Source organism: Choloepus didactylus, chromosome 4, assembly GCF_015220235.1.
Source record: "Choloepus didactylus isolate mChoDid1 chromosome 4, mChoDid1.pri, whole genome shotgun sequence".
NCBI lineage: Eukaryota > Metazoa > Chordata > Mammalia > Pilosa > Megalonychidae > Choloepus > Choloepus didactylus.
In genome coordinates this window covers 36,390,310-36,415,125 of record NC_051310.1, presented here as the reverse complement: position 1 = coordinate 36,415,125, position 24,816 = coordinate 36,390,310, and the positions used below count along the sequence as shown (strand labels likewise).

The window sequence follows — 24,816 nt, the reverse complement described above, 5'->3', positions numbered from 1 at the left end:
AGGTGTGGAGATGAGCTGGACGAGGCCGAGGGCGGAGCTGGGACTGGGGAGACAGCCAGGGAGGAAGAGAGGACTTTGTGTTTCCCAACAAAGTGGTTCAAGGAGATAAATGTAAGTGGGGAGGTTCCACAGTCACAGGTGAGCACAGTTTGACACATGAGGAAACACACACAGTAAATCATCAAGAGAAAAAATGTACAGGCTCAGCAGCAATTTAAGATATGCAAATTGGAACAGCACTGAGGCTCCATTATGGCCCGAGTCAATGAGAAAATAAGTCAATACACAAAACAAGAAAACTGTGGTTGGCAGGGCTACAGGCAAACAGCAGCACATACGTGGCTGTGCCACTATAAACCATTTAAATATTTCTAGAATGCCATTTGGCATTATGTTGCAAGAGTTTGAGACTTTTGCCAGGTAATTATGATTGGGGGGTTATATCCCATGAAAATAATCTGAAATAACACCACAGTGGAGTTCTTACAAAAGAGGCTCATAGTACCTATGAGTATTTAGCCAAAAAATTAAAATCCATTCAGGTTATGGTATGCTACACAGCAGAGTAAAATATGAAAGGGATTGACTCATGAAACCATTTGAGGAAATCATGGTGCGACAAAATCAGCACGTATGTCATGGAGGATTTACAACGATGTTAAAACTTCCACAGGAACATAATAGCAATCAGAAGTGAATTTTCAACAGTATAAATAGCTAAAGTGCAATGTTTATTCCATTAAGCTGATCAAAATGGCTATAATAATAGGATAAGAGCCATTGAACAGAATTTCCTCATCATAAAAATACCCTGGCTCATGGCCCCAGGGGGCAGTTAGCCCCTGACCCATGGCTTTATAAGGAAGGAAAAAGAAATATAAAGGGGATGGGTTACGATTTTGGGCAGAGGGAGAGCCTTAGAACCCAGGAACTGCAGCTTCCCTTATTAGGAAGGCTTTGAAAGACACCTACCCCTCCACAAAGAAACCAAGTTACACAAATAAACCCACACCATTTAACCTGCAGCGTTGCTGGGTTCTAACTCTTACTGCTGCACTTGCGCTCTCACTTTTACTAATACTGTATTTCAGCAACTCTTTGTGGGCTAGCCTAGGAACCCAACCACCATTTATAGCATTGTTTCTATGGAAATATGTTTCAAGCTTCAAGAAATTGAGCTGCCGACAACCCTGGGGGCACACATGTGATCTCTAAATTAGGGAAGTGAGACCAGCAGTTATGCTGGGCCCTGGGCTCAGGGAGAGGAGCTTGTTACTTAGATTTTGTGGCAGATAGGTTGAAGTAAGCTCACCGTCACTATGGGGGATGGGGATGAGACGGGGCATTTAGGAATGAACATTGCATTCTAGGTAAGCTAGTGGGAAGCCCCCACCCCAAGGACACACACGCACACACGCACACACACAATTTAAATCTTTCTAGAATGTCGTAGAAGATGTGCAGTTAGCCTGAGTACCCCTCATGAGTCTCCAGGTGAGCCCTGAGCCCACACTCTTTCCAAATGCCTGCTCCAGGCATGGTAGATTTCTCTCTGACCCTGGCGAACCTCCGGCTACAAGGCCCTATTTCAGTCTCATCTCAGAACAAAAAACTCCAAATCCTTGACAGTTCTGGAATTCGGCTTTAGCAGAGATACGCTTGAGATAACCAGGCCCAGCAGGGCTGGAACATCTCCCCACACATGTTCTGTTCCAGTGGCTTCTGAGTGCAGGCTCCAACCTGCCCACTCAACATACGCCCAGGGCTCTCCGGCTCCCACCTACTTCGGGATTCCAAACAACACCAAAGCATCTTCATTTCCTGCCCTGGACCAGGCTGGTCACAGTCGCAGGAAAGGGATGATGATGAGCTCCCCGGAGAGACACACCACATGTAAAGAAAGTACCCCACTAAGAAGAAAAGGGGAGAGGTAGGCGAGAAGGCCATTCACTGGGCATCCTGTGGTTCCATGATGCCACAGGGGCATGAGAAGGTGGTCAGAAGAGCGTCAGCTGCTCAGCCAAAGGGCCAAACATGTTCTGCAGTCACAAGTGCCAGCAAACTAGATGGCAGGCTGGGGGGGATGGGGAGAGGCACAGGGCCCTGCTTGTTAAACCAGAGGTGGATTGCATGGATGTGTGGACTTTGGGGGGCCATCAGTAAAGGGCAACTCTAAGTTTCATAATAAATATGTGTGCACAACCTATAAACACCCAAGACACTCACTCACTCACGAGGGCTCCACTGGGCTAGGCAAGGCTGGAGGAGGTCAGTCTGCAAAGCACACCCTCCCTGCTGCGTGTTCACTCTGCAGAAGAAAGCATCAGCTCCCTCCCCTGTGGGACCAGGCAAGCAGCAAGGTGAGTAGGCAGCTAAGTGCTGCACCTCAAGGGCCACAGGGGCTCACTGGGCTGGGTCCTTGGAAACCCAGGTGTGCATAATCATCTGGGGCTCTCAGGCCAGCTGGGGGTGGCCAGCACCAATACCAAGGCCAAGTCCACGCTAGGAGCCCCACAATTATACAGCTAGCAAGCACGGGAAGTCATGTGAAGCCAGCCTTCTAGTTACTCAAAGACCCAGTTGGCCAATCTGAATCCTCCAGCCCCTGTAGTGTTGGTGACTGATAAGACAGAGCAGTTCTTTCTTCCTGGTGATGACAGATGGGAAGCTAGAAGTCCCTACCCTGGCCTCCTTCACCCAGATCCAAAGACCTTGATATATTAAGGCCCTGCCTTTCAAAAAAAAAAAAAAAAAAGGAAAAAAAAAGGTGTATATATACTATATATATACTACTAAAGCAATTTCACACAAACAAGTACTGAATTCATAACTTCTTCACCTAAATCCAGTTTTTGCATTATGCCAATTTATACTACAGCCAATATATAACCATTATAATCAGTTTTTTTTAATCAGGTGTATACGCAATTTTGTGTTTTACTTTTTTCACTTAATTTCCCCAACATTTTCCCATGAATTAATAACATCTTCACATTGATTTAACAAATGCATAATACTCCATTAAGTCTAGGTGTCAAGAATTACATAACCACCTGAAACATGTAGGCTGTTTACAGTTTTCTGCTATTTTAAACAATGTTGCTATAAATATCTTAGTGCATATAGCTCTTTTCCTTTTTAGAATTATTTCCTTAGAACAAACTCCCAAGTGTAATATTAATAGGTAAAAGGAAATTGACATTTTTCTTTATGGCTTCAAGTTCTACATTTAAGAAACACTGATACATGTGAGTCACTTGGACACCTCCCATTCCTGCCAATGGAGGTCTGCTCTTAAAATCCACTTTCCCCCACTCCCCATTGTGTCGGGAATCCCCAGTACGAGCCTTATGATTGAATGGATGGTGGAGATAACAGTTGATTTGCTCTGAAGGGATGAGGAAAGAAAAGCAAGAGATGTGGTAGAAAGTCTCAAATACCATCCACCCTAGAGGGCAGACTGATGGCTGTCAGGGCTGAAGAGGGAGGGGAATGGGGAGTGGTTTAATAGGTACAGGAGTCTCTTTTCAGGATAATGAAAATGTTCTGGAATTAGATAGCAGTGACGGTTGCACAACCTTTTAAATATTCCAAAACCCAATGAATTGTACACTGTTGAATTTTATAGTACATGAATTATGTCTCAATTAAAAAAAATGCTAAGTGGCAGATAGACCCAACATAACTAGTCAATAACAGGGAAGCCTTTGACCAGGAACCCCAGTTCCACTGTGCTAAGCACAAGGGGTGCAGGTGTCTGCAACCCGCCAGGCTCCATTCACAGGCCCGTGGAAATTTCAAGCAGGGAAGGACCACATGCAGCCTACACCCCTTATTTAATAGATAAACGGAGACCCTCAGTCCCTGCTTTGGGGCTCCACCCCTCCCTGCGATCACTGACAGGAAGCTCTGTTCCTCTTCCCCTCCAACAGGAAAGGCCACAGCCTGTCCGGACTGACTCGTGACCAGATTCGAACAGGGCTCTTGTTTTCAATCGAGCCCCAATCTCTCCTCTCACTGTCTGCCAGCTCATTTTCCCTAGTGCTTTCTCTGTGCAAAGCCAGTGGACAGTGCTGGGCATAAGAACCAAGGGGTCTGCTAAGAGAAGACAGGGATTTATCCTTCCTCAAGGGTTGGGCAATGGGAAGGGAAGTCTCTGCCACTTTTAAACCAGTTCCTCATCATTGGCTCCTGCCCTGTGCTCTGTGGAGGTGCTCGATGTCCCCTCAGAGTCCTCCTCAGGAAGAATGAGGACCAGGGGTTGGGCTTTGTGTCCTCAAACCTTATTTCCACCCTCACAAGGGTCTTCTGGTGGGCTCAGAGGAGCAGCAGAGCTACGGAGGTGGCGACTCCACCGGCAGGTGCTAAGGGATCTCGGGGCTGGCTGATATACAGACAATCAGCTCACCAACCAGAGGCCCCCAGGTCCTGGGCCTACTCACTACTACGTCACATCCTCTCAGGCTGCCCTCCCCAACCCCATACTGGGACAGGCACACCCACAACTAACTCGTCCCACAGTGGGGCAAGTTCAGTTGCAGAAATTCCAAGGTGGCGGCTCAGGAAGGCAGCATGGAAGCAGGTGTGACTTCTGGCTGTGTCCTGCAGGTCGGCCAGGAGTAACAGGGCAGGAGGGGCCTTCCAGGCAGAGGGAACAACACAAAGGAGTGAAAGAGCCTCAAGGAGCAATCAGTAAGAAGTCGGCCAGAATACAGAGCGCTAAGCTAGGGAAGGGGAAATGGCAGAAAAGGCCGGAAAGGTAGGATGGGGCTCAGAGAGGGCCTTTGTGCTCTTCTAAGGAATGTGAAGTTTCTCCTGCAGAGCTTGGGCAGCTCTCAAAGGTTTTTAAGAGGGGTGACCAAAGCTGTGTTTTAGTAAAATATGTCAGGTCCTTCAAGACTTCTTATTCTTCAATGCTACTTTTAATGTAATTCATTGAACCCAGACAGAAGGGCAAGGTCAGTGTAAATTGATGCCAAGGCCAACACGGGCTAGGAACACCCCTGCTCCCGCCCTCCCAGGGGCCTCTGGACCCCACACTGGTCAACAAGCCTAAGACACAGGAGTCGCTTCCAGTCCAGGGAGGCCAAACCCACCCCACGACACACCTACTCTGGGGAGGCTGCAGCTCCACACTTTGAGGCACCAGGGGAAAAGACTCTTGGGACGCTGGCAGTCACCTCAGCAAAGATTCCAGGGACTTCAAAACTGCATTTTCCTTTTTCTTTTTTAAGGAAATGAATTCCTTTGTCTAAGATTATTGGGACAAAATGACCAAGACTTCAGTCAAGGTGCCACCACTTCAAAGAGCTAGAACCAAAGGATCTGAGGGCAAGAAGGGCTGGAGCAAACTCACAGAGACAGAAAGTGGATCAGAGGTCACCGGGAAGGGGCTGGGGGAAGAGGGAATGGGGAGCTACTGCTCAGTGGGTACAGAGTTCCCGTCTGGGGTGAATGGGTTTGGGTTTCTGTTTTAGTAATGGAAGTTGGCAGTGGTTGCACAACACTGTGAATGTAAGCGATACCACTAAATTGTACACTTAAAAAGGGTTAAAATGGGAAATCTTGTCTACATATATATATATATCTGCAATAGATTTTTTTTTTTAAAGTTACTCAAGCACAAAGCTTCTCCTTTCTTCCATGGCTTCTCTCAACTTGTCATAGTGCTTTATTTGATTTTCGATGTCAATCTAAGTAAATAAAAATGAGAGATTTTTTTAATTAATTAAAAAAATAAGATAAAAAGGAGCTGGAGCTCACTTAACCCGACATCCTCTCATTTTATGAATGAGGAGACAGGACGGGGATGTGGATGGAGATGCTGACAACTCCAGGCAGACTAAGGTCTAGCTCCTTTAGCTCTCTCTCAGGCAGGATATTGGGAAAGTACCTCAACCAGGTCTCTCCAAGGCCTGGGCTCCAGAGCCTACATCTTCAGAACTGAAGAGGCACCTGCTCCTGTCTTCTGAACACCTGGGGTTCTAGGGACCTCAATCGTCCCACAAACCAGTCCTGAAGCCAGAACTCCAAACTCTAGTCTGAAAACCAAGGTGGCACCTCCCAAACACCTCCCAGTCTTACCCAACCCTGGAGAATTCAAGTTCTAACAGCCTGTTAGCCAGAGCGTGCCAAGCCTGGGCCTCTGACCCTGCAAGGCAAGGCAGTGCTGAGGTTTTCCAAGTGGAATCAGATAGGCAGGGAGGATCCGGATACTGGGATAACCTCCCTTTTCCAATGGAATCATTCAGATTCCAGAAGGGTAATCCAATTGCAAATGAAATGCTCAGATCTCCAGTGCATATAAGAATCCTGAAGCTCAGCTGGAGACTAAAGGATTTGGAAAGATGTTCAAAAAGATTAAGCTCAAAATGTGGGCTTTGACAGTTGCCTAAGGGGGATTCCCCACATCCCTCCTCCCAGCACTGCCCAATCATCCTGTGCTGAGGGCTCAGATGGGCTCCAGGCTTCCGTGACGGACACTGGTTTTTTGCCCGCCTGGTATGTGCACCCCTTCCCAGGTTTCTCACATTGGCTTGGGAGTCCCAGTAGGAGGCAGTGGTCCACCTGCCACTCAGGAAGCTGTAGCAGCCAGAGCCTTGCTCCTTGGGACACCCGCAGCAAGAATATGGACATGTAACCTAAGTTGGCCCAATCAGATGCTCAGCCTGGGCTCTGCCTCTGCAGTGAGGGGCACAAAAAAGCAGGGACAGTTCAGAACTGACTCTGGAAGGGGTGGCAACATCCACTGTGACTTTAGTTCCAGGCACCCAACTTCCCACGAATCCTGCCCAATTTCTGAGCTCCATTCTCCAGCCTTCCCTGCCATTTAGTAAGCCATCAGATATCCCACCAGTAAGTCCCTTTTATGCTTAATTTAGCTAGAGTCAGCTTTTGCTGTGTGCAGACTTGAGCCCTAGACTATCCCAGAGTGTCCTTCCCCCTCCACACTGGCTTCTGCGGCCCCTGGGACAACACCTGTGCCCAACCCTCCGCCTCTTCTTCTGTGAACAGAGTCTAATTAAAATACCACACACACCAATTGAGAGGATGCAGACCCAGCATCTCACGATCACAGATATGGGCAAATGCCACACATGCTGCATGGAACAATCTACCCTGGCCCTGGTCCTGACCCAGTTTGGGAAATCAATATCAGAATTAAAGACCTCCCTGTCCCCTTGGGCTCTTCTCTGGGGTTCTTCTCTATTTTCCCACCAGCAGAGGGGAAGTTATCCTGGAGCCGAAGTCAGGAGACCTGGGTTCTAGGACTTGCATATGTTACTTCCCTTGGGGAACCTGGTGCCCCGCATTTCACAGGGAGGTTAAATCAAATAAGAAGCCCTTCTGGCAAAGGTCCCCCAATAACCTCGTAATTTCTACATCAGTCATTCTTCTGGGTTCTCTTTTTCTTGACTTCACCACTGATAAACAGTTGATCAATTCAAATTCAATTTAATAACAATCTAGGGAGACCCTTGCACTGTGCCAGGATGCACAAAATCACGGTCCCTGCCTCATCAAATGTCAAGTTCCTTCCTCTATCGGCTTCCCTGGCACCATGTTCTCCTGGGTCCCTTTCCCTCCTCATTGCTGATCCCTTCTTAGTCTCTGTGGTGACACCCCTTATACCACACCCCTTAAATGTTGACACACACATACACACACACACACACAGAGCACTCCACATGCTCTCCTTGAGTGATGTCATCTGCTCCCTGGCTCCAGCTGGCTCACTTTATGTGCTGGTGATTCCCAAATGTCTGTTCCAGAATGTCTGAAAGACAGAAGGGGCTAACAGGACTAATCAGGTACATCTGGAACTTGTCTTCAAGCTGCAGCTGCACTGTAAGCATCGTTTTTGCTTAGACAATATGCTTACTTGGAGGGACCTGGTTAAGGTTAACAGAGATTATGTGTGGGGAGTGGGGACAACACCCCGATGCCATCTCTTGGGGATCTCCTGCCCCAGACCCTGTGTCCAACTGCCCCTTGGACATCTCTCTTGGATGTCCTACAGGTATCTCAAACTCAACATATCCAAATTAGAATCTATCTTTTCCCTGAAACCTGCTCCTTCTACAGAAACTGGGGCAAACCCTTTTGACTTCTCTCTTGCTCCCTACAATCAGTTGGTTCCTGATCAACCTGATTCCCTTGACACCTTTCCAATCTGGCTTGTTTCTCCCTTTTCCTCTTAAAGCAACTGCTCTGGCTCAGACTTGCTCTGCTTTGCAACGATGACTGCAATGACCTCCTCAGTGGTCTCTTTGCAGCCCGTCTGACCCCATCTCCAGTCAGTCCTCCACACAACAGCTGAATGATCTTTCAAAAAGAAAATGTGATCATGTCACACACGCACACACAGCCAGCCTAGTCCTCGGTGGCTCCCCACTGCCCTCCGAATAAAGTACAAACCTCCTAGCTGACACAAATGAGTGGCCCATGGCCTGGCCCCTGCCATCAGCACTCCATCCCACCCAGGGCTCCATCCACACCCCACAACTTGCAGTTCCCAGAGCAGACCTTGTTGAGTCACACCTCCAGCCCTCACTGAGCTGTTCTCTGTGCTTGGAATGCCTTTGTGGACACCCCTTGCCACCTGCTGGACTCCTACTCGTTTCTCATAACTCAGCCCTAACATCAGCTCCTCCAGAAAGCCTCTCATTCATTAATGCCAGCGCATTCACCAAGCACAGGTACAGTGCAAGGAAGGCCCTGGGGGTCATCCTAGGCCTTTCCCAACATTACTCTCTCCTTTGACCTGGCAGAGTGACCAATCCCTCCTCTGAGTCCAGTAGATTCCTGAATACTATTCCATTAACTTTTGTGGCACTTAATTGTTCTTGGCTTTTGTGCATATCTGTTTCCCTCACAGGCCATGAATGCCTTGAATGGGGGAGCCTGAATCTTTTTTATCTTGTATCCCCAGTACCTAGCACAAAAACAGGCACACAGTAGGGGCTCATTACATGCATGTAGCATGAATGAGTGAGAATATGAAGAATGTAGGGGAAACATGCTGTAAACCAGGATGGGCAGGATTACCACTGCTGCTGCTGCAGCCAATTTTCCTTTTCTCCATAATTGGGGAAATCCTCAGTGCTGGCTGGGTAGGTCAGCACAGTCTCCTTGGAGAAATGGAGGGAATTCTGAGCCTTTCCACCACCTCTACTGCAAATGGAAGTGGGAGTTGGAGAGTGGCTATTGGCTCCTCAGTGGTCCCACACATGCTGCTAGGAGACCTGCCAAGGAAGTGAATATAGATTCATGCTAGTAGATTCTGTGCAGGTTTCTTGCAATGGACTGCAATATCGAGGCTGGGGAGGGGAGACAATGGGAGGGAAGAGATGGAGAGGGGACATGGAGGGCTAGGACCTTAAAGCTGAGGAAATTCTGTTACACCTGAGCACTGCCCTCTTCCAGCCCCACACCAAGTGCTGGTCCTACATCTGCAATCCTAGGTGATATAATCGCAGTATAAAACCTACTCTGTGGAATAAAAGAAGCCAGACACAAAAGGTCACATATTGTGGGATTCCATTTATATGAAATATCCAGATTAGGTAAAAACACAGAGATAGAATATAGATTAGTGGTTTCCAGGTGCTGGAGGGAGAGAGGAACAAGGAACGACTGCTTAATGGGTAGAGGTTTTCTTTTGGGGTGAAGAAAATGTTTTGGAACTAGATACGGGTGGTGGTTGTATAACCTTGTAAAATGTTCTAAATGCCACTGAATTGTACATTTTAAATGGTTAATTTTCTGTTATGTGACTCTCATCTCAATTAAAAAAAAAAAAAAAAAAGCCAACCAAGGATGTGTGAAAGAATTGACATGTGCCAGCTTTCAAAAACCCGTTAGAGGTTAAAGGCACTCTATGTTGATGCCCAACTACTTGGTGTGAATAGACTTAATGAATGAAGTTAACCAAATAACAAACAAACAAACAAAAAACCCTACTCTGAATCTCCTCTCCATTACACCCTGCTCACCTATTCTAAGAGTCTCACTTAAACTCACAAGTCTATTTCCAAACTTACGGCTTCCATGGTCTTCCCACAAAGCATGGGACAATGGAAATTCTACATATGTCCATTTAAATCATGCATATTGAAAATATTCAAGCTTAGCCACACGGAAAGGAAGGGAAGGGAAGGCAAGAGAAAAGAAAAAAGAAAGGAAGGGAAATTATGTTCTACACTTAGAAAACACTAAGGAATCTAGCGGTCAACTGAGACTGGTTAAAAGGTTTTGGAGATATACACCATGACCAAGTAAGATTTATCCCAGAAACACAAGGGTGGTTCAACATCAGAAAACTAATCAATATAATATACCACATTAATAAAATGAAGGGAAAAAAAATGCATGATCATCTCAATTGATGTAGAAAGGCATTTGACTGACAAAATCCAGCACCCTTTCTTGTTTAAAAAAAAAAAAACACACTCTGAAAACTAGAAATTGAAGGGAACTTCTTCAACATGATAAAGGGCATATATGAAAAACCCACAGCTAACATCATACTCAATGGTAAAAGACTGAAAGTTTTCCCCCAAAGATCAGGAAGAAGGTAAGGATGCCCCCTTTTACCACTGCTATTCGACATTTTACTAGAAGTTTTGGCCAGAGCAATTAGACAAGAAAAAGAAATAAAAGGCATCCAAATTGGAAAAGAATAAGTAAATTAATCCCTACTCACAGATAACATGATCCTATATATAGAAAATTCCAAACAATCTACAAGAAAGCACTGTGCCTAAAAATTCATTCAGCGAAGTGGCAGGCTATAAGAGCAACACACCCAAATCAGTGATTTTTCTATACATCAGCAATGAGCAATCCAAAAAGGAAAAAGAAAACAATTCCATTTATAATAACAACTAAAAGAATAAAATATCTAGGAATAAATTTAACCAAGATTGTACACAGAAAATTACAAATAATTACTGAAAGAAATTTTTTAAAAACCTAAATAAATGGAAAGATATTCTATGTTCATGGATCAGAAGATATAATATTATTAAGATGTCAATAATATTGACAGATGTACAGATTCAACACAATCCCATTCCAACAGACTTCTTTGCAGAAATGGAAAAGCCAATCATCAAATTCATATGGAAGGGCAAAGGGGCTCTGAACAGCCAAAACCATCTTGAAAAAGAAGAATAAAGTTGGAGGACACGTACTTTCTGATTTCAAAACTTATTACAAATCAACAGGAATCAAAACAATGTGGTACTAACACAAGGACAGACATATGGACCAATGAAATAGAATTGAGAGTTCAGAAATAAACCCTCACATCTGTGGCCAACTGATTTTTAACAAGGGTGACAAAGTCCACTCAATAGGGAAATAACAGTCTCTTCAACAAATGGTTCTGAGAAAACTGAATATCCACATTCAAAGGAATGAAATTGGACCCTTACCTCACACCATAAACAAAAATTACCTTAAACTGGATCAAAAACATAAATATGAGCTAAAACTATAAAAACCTTAAATTAGGCAATGGATTCCTAAACTTTACACCAAAAGTCCGAGCAACAAAAGAAAAACAGAATGCTTTGGGAAATCAATAGTTTAATAGCAATTAAAATTACAATTAGCTAATACACTTGTAGGAATTCTATTAAACATGTGACCCACTATCTTCTTAAAGACACTATCCCTTCTGCCTTGCTTTTTTTTTTTTTAAGTTTCTTCTTTTTTAAGTCTTTGTCTACTTCCTTAAGGAAACTGAAGAGATGAATTTCTTGGTTTACAAACAAACATTCTAGAATTGATCATTATGATAACTTAAGATTGTCGATGCAGGATAGCCAAAGGAAATGGAATGTGGGGTTTGTGCCCTGACTCTTCCATTAAAGAAGTCACTCAGCCTGTCTGAGCCTTAATAAAAATGAAAGCCTTAGCACAGGTACCCCTCCCAGCATTAAATTCTGTTCATTTTCCAAGAGATGTAGCCACATGATTCTCTGAGATCCTGTTACTATAGTTACTATAAAACAGGGGCTGATTATACAGTCACTAAGATTCCATCAGGTTCTAAAAGTTGTTTATGTTATGAAACAACAGATTCAAAGACACTGATTTATTAAATTTGTTTATGCATAACTTTTCAGAAACAGTTTTTTTATATAAATTCTAGTTTTATCCATATATATTCATTAAGAATTTTCAATTAAAAGTGATTCAACATATTAACTGCAACATTGTATGTAGTAGCAAAAGACTGGAAACAACCCAACAGGAGACTGGTTAAATAAATTATGGGATTTTCCTACATCTGAATACAATTTAGCCATTGGAAAAAATGAGGCAGCTCTAAATGTATTAATATAGAATAATCTCCAAGTTATATTAAGTGAAAAAAGCAGGGTATAGAATTCTATAGTACAGAATTCCACATATAACATGCTAGCATTCGTTTGTATATTCATATTTTCTTCTATTTGCAAAGACTATCTCTGGAAGGGTAGCTGAAAAGTGACTAAGTGTTGTTGCCTATGAGAGGGACACTGCAGGATTGAAGAAATAGGGGACATTAGAGGATGAGAAATTCATTTTTTCAAAGTTTTATGTGATCAAATCTATCAGAATTTTCTTATGGCTTCTGGGCTTTGAATTTTTCTTAAGGCCTTCCTTCCCTCAAGGTTAAAGTAGATTTTCATTGTATTTATATATGTATATTTATATATATATTAATATTTTCCTCTTTTGTTTCATTTTTGAGACTCACTTTACATTGTATAACCTAACACATCTTTTGAATTTTCAACCACCTTTTCAAATATAAAATAGAAAATTGAAAAAGAGAATCTATCAGGCTTTATTTTTAAATAAAACAAACCTTTCTAAACAAACTAGCTTATAGGGTTCATTTTATGGTTTCTAAATTATATCTCAATATAAAAACATTAATCTCTCATAAGGCAAGGTTGTGATTCAGAGCACGAGAACTGGGGTGAGGAAACAGAATCCTTGTAGGCAAGGATCTTCCCAAGACTCAGCTGTACAGTTTAAGTTTCATAGGTTTAATACCTATTAGGACAAAACCAATGCCCGACCGTCTGGGAAGCAAGCATCTCTTTGCCCTCTGCACAAGCTCTGCCTGAGAGGCCTGAGAGCTGGCCTTATCTCCTCATAAGAAGGCCAGGCCAACCCACCCAGATAATAAACCCTCCCTCGCCCCCAGAACCTGTGTTCCGGCAGAGGGCATCCTGGGGAAGGTCAACCAGGGCCCAGTTCAGGACAAGGTGGGCCAGTGCCCAAGCTGGACGGTCACTGTCAGGCCCCCCGGGGGAAGGGGGACAGGAAACGGAACAGAACAGTGAGGGGCAAAACTGAGAGGAGCCAGAGAGAGACTGGTGGGCAGGAGAAGGCAGGGGTGGGCAAATGTCCAGACTAAAGGAGCCACGGTGCTTGGCTTGCATGTGGTGCGCCGTGTAAAGACAACATCGGACGGCCACTGCCATTTGTACCCCCATCATCAAACATTTACTTAGGACCTGCTGTATGCTGAGTGCAGGACTTGGGCAAAGAAAGGTATATAAAACAGGGGCTTCCAGTCTAGTTGAAAAGTTAAGATATTTATCCCTGCAAAGGTACATTTGAGGAGCTCAATGAAGGGTGTGATCAGAGCCACGGCTCAGAGGAGAAACTGAGTAAGATTCAAGGTTTTCCTCAACGCAGGCTTCTGTGGATGATCCCAGAGTCTCAGGGGGGAGGCTCCCAGGCTGACAAGAAATTCTGCAGAGGAGGAGAACGGGAATGGGGCTGGAAAGAGAGCAGGCCTGAGCAGGCGGGGAAGAGGAGAGGGGAGGCATTCCAGGTCCAGGGAAGCAGGAGAGGTAGAGATGGTTGCCACCAGATGCTTGGACTGGGTCACTGGGTCAGAGCCAGAGGTTAGGGCAGTGAACAGTGGAGGCCAGCATCCCAGCATCCTGTGTGGAAGTCCTTGAGTTTCATGCAGGCAGTAGGGAGCCATTGAAGGTTTCTGAGCAGGAGAGCGACCCGTGCAAACAGGCATTTTAAGTGGGATTACGGAGCAGCCCTTTACCCGAGGCTTACTCAAAGCTTTGTGTGTATTTCAAGTAGCATTTGAGAGAGACAGTCATAAAGCCTTTGCCCTATGTCATGTGGATGGAGGAAAAAGGAGGCTTAAGGATCTCACAAAGGGATGTTTCAGCGAAAAGGAGAGATGAAGCGGGGGTGGGGGTACGTTTTAGAGGAGGAAACGAGGCTGCTGGACGAAACTGCCAACCACAGCATCTGGAAAATTGCAGTGCTTTCTTTAGAGTCTAAAATGCCCTCTTTTGGCTGGGGGTGTTCTGCCTTCTTTTATGGAGATTAATTGTGATGTCAAAACATTGGATTGTGGTGTCAGGAATGAAGCAGCCAGGAGGAGGCAGATGAATAGAAATATAAATATCAGGCCTGGATAGCATGGAAGACCTTCATTCTAAGACCCCCCTCTTCCAGGGGACTTCTCAGTTTGACTTTCTCATTGGCACCCTGGGGTTTTTGCCACAATTACTGAGTTTTCTAATAACCTCCAATAATTTTCCTCTTAAGACAATAAAATGATTCTAACAAAAAAAACCTCCGTCAAGTTTTGAATCAGAGCTTTTCCAGTATTATTCCCAATTGTACATAGCAGGCAGGGCTGTTCCGGCGCCATGAGTCGGGCAGCAACTTCATGCCATAAATCAGCATTTACGTAAGGTGGGAGAGGAAGTCGAGATTAAGTTTCCGGTCTTAAACTGGGCTGGGAATGACTGTGGGGTGGGCTCTGAGGATGCAGAGGCAAAGCAAGGGGAAGGGCCTGAGTAACGCACAAAAATCAGTCAGGTTGAACTGAAGATCTGGAGGGGTAACTGATCCAGTGACTCAACAACTCCAGGGAGCCTGGCTTCCTTCCTTCTCTGTGCCTTCGCAAGAGGTCCCTCCCCTCCACTCTCCACTTCTGAAGGGCCTTTGGGTACTTTTCGTTCTGCAGGTTCTACATGGACACAAACAATCGGAATCTCCTAGTTTGCTTTCCTTTGGGGTCAGAAGAGACTGCTCCCCTGCCCCTAAAGACTAGAACTGTCTGCTCAAAATGGATCAAGGATCTAAGTGTAAGAGCTAAAACTATAAAACTCTTAAAAGATAACTTAGAAGTAAATCTTCATGACTTGGGATTCAGCAATGGATTCTTAGATATGGCACCAATTGCACAAGCAACAAAAGAAGCAATAGATAAAACTGATTTTATCAAAATTTAAAACTTTTGTGTATTGAAGGAAATTATCAAGAAAGTGAAAGAACCTACAGAATGGGAGAAAATAGTTTCAAACCCCATATCCCATAAAGGTTTAATATCCACAATATATAAAAAACTTTTACAGCGCAACAACAAAACAACAACTCAATCAAAAATGGGCAAAGGACTTGAATAGACATTTCTCCAAAATAGATACAGAAATGGCCAATAAACACTTGAAAAGATGCAAATTAAAACCACAATGAGATACCACTTCATATCTACAAGAATAGCTATCTTTTTTTAAAAAATGGAAAATAACAAGTGTTGGAGAGGATGCTGAGATACTGGAATTCTAGTGCATTGTTGGTGGGAATGTGAAATGGTGCAGCCACTGTGGAAAGCAAAATGGCAGTTCCTTAAAAAATTAAATATAGAAATACCATTTGACCAGACAGTTTTAGGTATATACCCAAAGAGAACGAAAACAGGGTCGCAAACAGATAGTTGTACACCAATGTTTACAGTAGCGTTATTCCCAATAGCCCAAAGCTGGAAGCAACCAAGTGTCCATCGACAAGTGAATGGGAAAACAAAATGTGGCACATACACACAATGGAATATTATTCAGCTGTAAAAAAAAGAATGAAGTTATGAGACATGCTGCAACATGAGAGAACCTTGAAAACATGCTCAGTGACATCAGCAAAATACATAAGGACAAAATTTGTATGATATCATTTACAAGAGATGACCAGAAATAGCACATTTGCAGAGATAGAAAGCAGATTAGGGATTGGGGAGGAAGCAGGAGGGGACCGAGTGTGAAGAAGGGGGGAGGGGAAGAAGGAGCATTTGTTCATAAAAAAATTTTTTTAAAAACTAGTCCTGAGGACTAACAGGCCCTCACTAAAGCAGCCCTGGCCGGGTGATGCAGCTAACCAGGACCTTGACAACAAGTTAAGTCAAAGCCCAAATGTACCTAAAACAGGGGCTTGTGTAGTAACCCATGGTGACTCGCACCGTGGTGGTATTTTGTTTTGTTTTGTGTTTTGCTCTAAACCTCATTCCCCTGTGCAACTGTGTCATAACGTCCCAGACTTCCCAGAAATGTTCTGATTTCACCTATTTGTCCTCAAGTCCCTAGAAGCACACAGGTAGCTGCCAGTGATTGTGCCCTAATGTTCTGGTTTGATAAATGGTCACTGTGCCCATGACACACAGCTGGCATGAGGCAGCAAAACAGCATTTCCTGTCCAGGTGAAGCTCAGTTACCTGTTCGGGGAGAAGACCAGGTGTGGGGGAGTTCCCACAGGTAAGGGCCCTGGGTGCTTGCCCCTCTGTGCAGCAGTGGGGTGGTGCCACTGAGTCACCCAGCACCCTGAGCAGGGCCTTGGAAATGCTCACAAAGCGACAGCTCCCACGCACAAGCATCACCAAGGAGCATGGGCTGCTGTGGACCTTTTGCTTAGAGGAGGCTGAGATTTGGGATGTAAGGATGGCACTGCACACATCCTGTACCTGCTGTTTGACTGGGTTTTAAATCCCTCTCTTACAATTAACCACCTCTGAGGCCTTCAAGGAGAACCTGTTTGCCTTCCTTCCACACTTGCAGGGTTGGTCCTTTCCTGTGCTGCTGTGGCATCCTGGTAGGTGTGGGGACACCCTCCCACACCATCGCCATAACGTGCTGCAGTGCTTGGGAAGTGGGCCTGGGGCCCCTTTGGAGAAAAGGTGCATGAGTCATTCCTCTGCTCCCCTCCCTCCAGACGCAGTCACAGACACATAGTGTCAAAGCCCCAGCACTTATCCTTTGCCATTTTGAGCTGTTTCCCCTTTGCCCAGAACACAATAAAGGAATTAGGACCCACCTACTAAGTTTCTGCAGCTGGCACTTCAAGGCTCAAAGTCTAGCTCGCTGGCTCAGTCACATATGTCTGACGTGTCCTCTTTGCAACCCGGCCCCAATCCAGGCACCATGCAATTTTGCTCATTCAAACAGCTTTCCCGTTTAGGGAAGTCGATAGCCATCTCCCATCTCCTTTTCCTGCTGACATCATCCCACATTTTATACAGACACAAATAAGGGTACAGTTCCAGTGGAAGGATCAAAAACGAAAGGCACATTTCAGTCCCCCAGGCTTCTTAAGCCTCTCCACCTCTCAGACGTTTAGAAGTGGTCAAAGGTGAGGGAGAGGCAAGGAAATAAATCACCTAACAAAGGTCAAAGGGCAAAAAGATCTTGGCGACTGCAGCTCAGGCCCAGATCTGTCCTGAACATTTGCAATGCAAATCTGCGTTTTGTTCCCGGCCACCGAGGTCTTGCACAATAGCCTGTGTATAAACATCCACGCCAACAATGCCTGACTGTGCAATCACGCTGTAATTACACGCCCGCAGGAAGCTGCTGCTAGGAACTGCACTATTCAAACTCCAGACATCCCATCTCGAAGTCTGCAAGGCACGGACGCACATTCCTGCACACCCCAACGTGTCCCCGCCGCCGCCGCCCGGCCACTGCTGCTACACTTACCTGCAGACAGTCTCAAAGCCAGGGAGCCCGGGCCCCCGGGCGCCACTCGCCGGCGACCAGCCACAAGTTACTCTGCCGGGATGTCATAAACTTCTCAGCTGTTCTTTAAAAACCCTGCGCCACGAGGCTACCGAGGGCGGCGGGAACAACCACCAAGTTCCCAAACACATTCCTGCAGCCCTAGCAGTTTTAGAAAACAGAAAGAACTAGATGTCAGAGTCAGAGGGTTTCTGAGTCTTATATAGAAAGCGCTCACATATGTACGTGGGTGTGCTGACAGTTTTTAATGGCTAAATTGCAAAGTGTTAGGCCTTAGCGATTACTGCCATGTTCAGGACATGGTGGAGGAGTACAAAGGGGGAGGGAATCAGGAGAGATTTGCTTTAAGGGGATTTGGGGACAATTCCGGGTTTGTTTTCCGAAAATGCAGAGGCTTGTTTTCCCAGACTTCCAAGTCGTGGTCTGCTCTTGGTCACTGGGGGGCCAAGCAAATAAAATTGTGTGGGGGGCGGGGAGGTGGAGTTCCTTTAACATCCTTCCTGCAACCTCATCGAGAGCAGTGAGGAGAAAGAGAACACTTCCCTGGGAAAGACTGGGCGGGGACTGGAGGGCTACAGGCAGAGGACTTGTCCCGGTCGCTAGCCCCGAGGAAGGCCCTTCCCCGCACCCCTCCTCTCGCAAAGAGCGCCTGCAGCGCACTCGGCTGCAGCCGTGGTGTTTTAAGTCCCACAGCAAGCCAGTGACCACAGGGGCGCAACCCCGGACCCCCGATCCCGTCCTCCGCGCTACGGGTCCGAGGCCCTCCCTGCTGCGCTCCCCGGACCCCGGCTCCCGCCCCGCAGGCTCAACACGGCCCCCCACATCCACGCCCTCGAGCCATGCCCGAGACCGAAACGTTTCCGAGTCCCACGTCCGCGCCCCGGCGGCGTGGAGGGGACGCCGAGTCCGCGGCTCACCTGGGCACTGGATCCCGGCGCTGCTCCGAGGGGCGCGGGGCGCAGGCGAGCGCGGCCCGCAGACTCAAACTTTGTTGCTCTCGGGACGGCGCAGTCGTCACTTCCTCGCGGCGCGGGCGGCGCGGCCGGGGCTGTGACCCAGCAGCTCGCGCGGTGGCGCGCCGGGCCCTGCGGTCGTCGGCCCCGCCCGCACCCCCGGCCCCGGCGCCCCTGGCCCTGCGCGCCCTCGGCTGTCGGGGAAGCCGGGATCCCGGAGCCGAGTTTGCACCTTTCTTGGGAAGATCTCGCATCGCCGGGGTCGCTTCCGCGCGGAAGAAGCGAAGGCTCCCTGTCCTGAGGATGGGGCTATAAGGTGGTCTTGGGGTTTAAGAGCTGGGGGGGGGGGGGTAGTTCAAGGGACCGGGGAGAGCTGGGGTTCCAGAAGAACTCGCCTTCCCCAAAACAAAAGGGTGGAGGAGGAGGAGAGAGATTTTCAGTTCGGGATTGAGGCCAGAAAGGTCCTAGGGAACTGTGTTTTGCCAAATAATGCCTAACTGGGCCTTATAACACCGGTCTCCTAACCGGAGTTCTCTGTCCTACCCCATACTCCCCATAGTCTCTGTCCTACCCCCATATTCCCCATAGTCTCTGTCCTACCCCCATATTCCCCGAAAGGGTCTGCACGACCATTCTTCGTCCTTTCCACCGGTTATAAGGGCGCAGAATGTTTACCAATCATCACGCTTATTTCAGTGCTCAACTTGGGGCTGCAAAATGGTTTCTGTTCTAACTCTCCCCTTGACTTCCACCTCTTCCTTTTACACTCTCACAGAAGATCTCTTAGGGGCCTGATACATTCCCTGTTTCATCTCTAGCCAAAAATGACTTAGAGGGTAAGATGGAGAATGGAATCCTGAGAAGAGGAGCTTCAGGCAATAGTAATTCAAAAATGTATCATTGCCCAAAGTAAATTTTCTCACTGTATTAAAAACTGCAACAACAAAAGCCACCTCTTTTGGTTTCTGATAAGTAACAACAAAATAGTTAAACAGCATTCTTTGGGGGAAATTCCTGATCCCGTGAGACTGGAGAGAAAACGGGGTGATGGAGTTAGCCTTTGCTGTGGTTTTTTTGTTGTTGTTGTTGTTTTTTAAAAAAAGCCGACATTTGAAACTGCAGTGGAGGGCTTTCATAACAGAAACATTAGCTTCATTGTAGCTTCTCTCCGAAAACAGGGACCTTCTAAAAGGTGGCTCAAAGTCATCAGTTAGAGCTCAACAATTTTCCTTTTTTCCCCAAATACTGCTTCTACCAGCAGTTGGCCAGATCACAGAAACTCCCCTTGCCAATACTTCATCTTTTTACTAAAGCACAGGAAACCATAGACTTGAGTGAAGGCTTTGTCCAGGAAGGTGGATGTGAAACTGATGGAAAGTAACATCTGGGAAATGATCCCCAGGTCTGCCTTAAAAACCTCATAGGAAGCCACAGATGCAGACTCCACCCAAAGGTTGGGAGTAGAGGCTCAAAGCTCTCCTAGCAACATGAAATCCCCCACATTGCAGCTGTTATGCGCTTGTTCTGATTACTGAGACATTAATGGCACATTAATAAATACAAAATGTACAATGTAAGAAAAATATTGCTACAAGAAATTAGTGATTATTAGACTCTCAATAATGATAATACGCTGAAATTTTTGTTATTTTCTCCAACGGGTGGAAGGATTGCCCATTTCAGTTTTGGAATAGATTTTAGAAATAATTCCTTAGTCCTTTCTGCTTAAGGCAACCAATGATATAATCAACAGGAATGGAGACAGTATGTCACCAAGGCTTCCAAACAACCATGTGATAATCTGCGTTTGCTAGAAAAAGATCAGAACATTTCTTTGTTCAGCATTGTGATTCCGAATCCTCAGTCACAATTCCATGAATATTCAGCATTTCTGCATGCAAGGAGCAATTAGCTGACGTGTAAATGTGTAAAGGCCTGACGCTTACATATATGCACACACACACATTGCAGCTTAGGGTGGCGGTTGCTGGAGTACTGCAGCATACAGATGCGTGTTAGCCCGCTGCTCCGCTGGGAAGCTGTGGTAGGCAACCTCCAAGTCGGTTCCCGATGATCCCCTGCCTCCTGGTGCTCATGCCCTGCTGTCATCCCCTCCCCTGGAGTGTGGGCTGGACTTACTGACACACGTCTTACAAGCAGAATATGGCAGAAGTGATGTGATGTCACTTCTGAGATTAGGTTATAAAAAAATCCTGTGGTTTCCCTCGTGGGTGTGCTCTCTCTCGCCCTCTCTTGGATCGCTTACCTGGAGGGAAGCCATGTCCTGAGACCGCCCTGCCGAGAGGGTTTGAGGCCTGCCAACAACCAGGCATGAGCTTGGAAGCAATTCGCCCACCCGGATTCCCCACCCGCATGCTAATCAAGCCTTCAGATGAGAACTTTAGCCCCAGGCAGCAGCCTGACTCCAACCTCAAGAGAGACCTCCAGTCAAAGGCACCCTGCTAAAGTGCCCAGATACCTGAGACACAGAAACTGTAGGTTAATACATGTTTGTTGTCTTAACCCACTAAGTTTGGGGTAATCTGTTACACAGCCACAGATAACTAACAAAAAGGACCATGGGAAAGTCAATGCAGGCCCAGTGACGACCTAGCATGGCCTTCCTGGGCCCTCTCCTGGGAAGCAGACCATGGAAAAAGAAACAGGGATCTAAACGACACCTGAGTGTAACACACAAATCCAAAAAATAGAAGCCCTAGCCCTCCCTGCTTTTGCAGAGCAAGGCTCATCCTTGAATTTAAACTAGGTCAGAGGGCGTGGACTATTGCTCAGTCCCAGGTGGCCTTGGTACTGGGAGTCACCTATCTGTCAGCATGTGCAAATGTCTTTGTGTCACAAGAACTGGCACCTGTCCAGGAGTTGTCTTCCTCTTCCTGGGGGCATTTACCCTGATCCCCGAGTCCTCAGGACACAACCAGGGGCCATGGGGTTAGGCCTGGAAGGAGGGCTTGAAAACAGGGCCTTCAACTCTGGCAGACAAAAAGGGTAGGGGATTCCACTGGGGGTCTAAAAACTAGAAAGGGAGGCTTTGTGGTCCTGCAGCTGAAGAGTAAGTCATGGTCTGTCTCTGATAAGAATCACCTCCACAACTGCTTCCAGGGCTGTGAAGAACATTCTGTCCACATGATGGTGTCTTTCTCTCAACATCATTTCCTCTCTGATCGGAACAAACTATTTACTTTGAAAATATGAAACAAAGTTTTAGGAAGCAGGAGTGATGTTACACCCCATCATCCCTAACCAGGGCAGCTTCCTACCTGTGCTCACCACTGCATCCCCCTCCCCTCCACTGATCCTACACAAGCTGGCAATTCCAGAGCCTGCTTCTGTTTTCCCTCCAGAGACGCTAGGCTCCAGTTTTTCTCATGTGCAGAGGCCGCAGCTGCTGTGTTGCCATGCCGTCATCCGGTTGCTATGACTCGTGAGGTTGTGGATGTGCCAGAACGTGAATCTATTAATTTAACAGGAACTAGGCTCAGCACATACATTCCTTGTTAGGTCATTTGCTTTGCTACCTAAACCACATCCAATGTGTTCAGCAATGGGCACATTTCCTACAGTCTAGCTTTGCAAGAACGCCAAATGCCCTCTGCATTTTGAGTCTGCACAGTCAGTTTTATGTTATTAAATTACTGTGGAGGGTTGATTTAAAAAAAAAAAGTCAATTAAAAAAAAAAAAAAAACAAGGAAAAAAATATGCAGAGCCCCCTTGAGGAGCTGGTGGAGAATGCATGGGGTATTGGCCTGCCCCACCTCGATGGTTGCTAATGTGCTCACAGACAGAGGGGACTGGTGGTTTGATGGGTTGAGCCCTCTACCACAGGACTTGCCCTTGGGAAGACGGTTGCTGCAAAGGAGAGGCTAGGCCTCCCTATAATTGTGCCTAAGAGCCTCCTCCTGAATGCCTCTTTGTTGCTCAGATGTGGCCCTCTCTCTCTAGCTAAGCCAACTTGGCAGGTGAAATCACTGCCCTCCCCCCTATGCGTGATCAGACACCCAGGGGAGTGAATCTCCCTGGCAACGTGGAATATGACTCCCGGGGAGAAATGTAGACCCAGCATCGTGGGATGGAGAACATCTTCTTGACCAAAAGGGGGAAATGAAAGGAAATGAAATAAGCTTCAGTGTCAGAGAGATTCCAAAAGGAGCTGAGAGGTCACTCTGGTGGGCACTTTTACGCACAATATAGACAACCCTTTATAGGTTCTAATGAATTGGGGTAGCTGGTGGTAGATACCTGAAACTATCAAACTACAACCCAGAACCCATGAATCTTGAAGACGATTGTATAAATATGTAGCTTATGAGGGGTGACAATGAGATTGGGAAAGCCATAAGGACCACACTCCCCTTTGTCTAGTTTATGAATGGATGAATAGAAAAATGGGGGAAGGAAAAAAACAAAGGCACCCAGTGTTCTTTTTTACTTTAATTGCTCTTTTGCACTTTAATTATTATTCTTGTTATTTTTGTGTGTGTGGTAATGAAGGTGTCGGATTGATTTTGGTGATGAATGCACAAATATGTAATGGTACTGTGAACAATCGAATGTACGCTTTGTTTTGTATTGAATATATCTCAGTAAAATGAATATAAAAAAATTATTGTGGAGGACATAAAGACATTCTAGCTTGGGTATGTGAACAGAACAATTCAGAAAAAAATCGAGGGGAGAGGAATGATTAAAATCTCTGTTCTTCATTCCTTGAACATTTAGACCTCTTCTACAGTAAGTATATGTACTAACTTCAGCAGGGACCCCTCTCAGATCTCAGAGGGTTCCCTCTTGAGCTCTCCAGCAGCAGACTGAGATGTGTGTGTGACAATGAAGGGAGCCACCATCCTTTACTGTTGAACACACAACGGGCATTTTTCATTCATCCCCTCGAATAACACATACTGAGTGTCTACTAGTGATGTGTTAGGGATGCAAAAAATGAAAAGGACAGTGTGTCTCCCTAGTGGGAGTGAAAGACACATAAATTACAATGCAAGATGAGAAGTTTTACCTTGGCTTAGAGCCTATGGGATCACAGAGAGGGAAGCAAATAATTCTGGGGAAAGGAGTTACAGGTCACCACCAATGTTTTGCTTTTTTTTTTTAAAAAAAAAAAAGAATACATTAAAAATGATCAGGAGGTAGCACATTAAGTAACAATAAGTATTGTTTATGTTAGCTTGTGTTTCAGTTATGTACAATATATATGTATATTTGTATGGGCCATGGTATAAAACACATTTCCTATATGCAGGCAAAGTATGAAAGTCCTGGGTTTGGAGAGTAGTAAGTAACCACCACACTGAAGACCTATGATGGACCAGGCCTCAAGGTATTATTGTCATGTGTGTAGTCGAAGAAATTAGCCATGATGTAAAAGATTTTCCAAATCTTTCCACGTTCTCATTTCTTAGTAAACCAAAGACCAAGCCTGGAAAACCAGCTCTTTGAGTCCTTTCTTGACAGAGCAGAGGCGCCTTCCACACACAGCTCCTAGGCCAGCTCTAAGGCAGTGAAAGAGTAGCTATTCCCTCTGTGGCACCCCACACAGTGGGAAGGGGAAAGAGGAGAGAGAGGAGGGTCAAAAGTGCCTCATGATTTATAACTTTTTGTCCTCTCTGAGTCTTGGATGGGTGTGGGAAAGGTGCAGTGTTACTCCAAATGCAGAGGGAGCTCCCCACTTGGGATCCTAGGAGGAAGTTGCCTCTAAGGTTGTTTCGTACCAGTCAGGGGGTAGCCATGTTAAAACGGATCTGCTGGCCAAGCTGGTTAAGCAGAGAGAGGCTCTGAAGCTTAGCTCTCCTAAGTTCCCACAGTTCCTGCATGGCAAGGATGTCACGTTGAGAGCCAGCGGCCAGCTGTGAGACTGCCCTGATGACACAAGGAGATGCTCCAGCAAGTTCAAGGGAGGACCAGGGGTCTGCACCAGTGAGAAAGTGTGGGGGGGGGGGGGGAGCACCAAGTTGCAAGAGGAAGAAGCCAATGTGAAGGTTGAGGGTTGGCTTTGCTGGGGCCT

At 46.1% G+C, this 24,816-nt stretch overlaps 1 protein-coding gene and 1 long non-coding RNA gene across 4 annotated transcripts in view; one reads left to right on the top strand and one right to left on the bottom strand.

Annotated features, from left to right (window-relative positions):
* The window catches only part of MIDEAS (mitotic deacetylase associated SANT domain protein), a 68,938-nt gene extending 50,099 nt beyond the window's left edge, over positions 1-18,839 (bottom strand). The window contains exons 1-2 of one of the 3 annotated variants that reach the window (XM_037832326.1): positions 18,746-18,839; positions 17,790-17,969 (exon numbers count right to left, since the gene is read on the bottom strand). The gene's annotated coding sequence lies outside the window, so the exon portion shown is untranslated. The other 2 variants (XM_037832328.1, XM_037832327.1) reach the window with 2 other exon arrangements.
* An 11-nt stretch (positions 18,840-18,850) lies between these two features.
* Positions 18,851-24,816, top strand: part of LOC119531260 — a 60,617-nt gene continuing 54,651 nt past the window's right edge. Inside the window, exon 1 of the long non-coding RNA XR_005216289.1 lies at positions 18,851-19,097. This is a non-coding gene — a long non-coding RNA (uncharacterized LOC119531260). The remainder of the gene's footprint in view (positions 19,098-24,816) is intronic.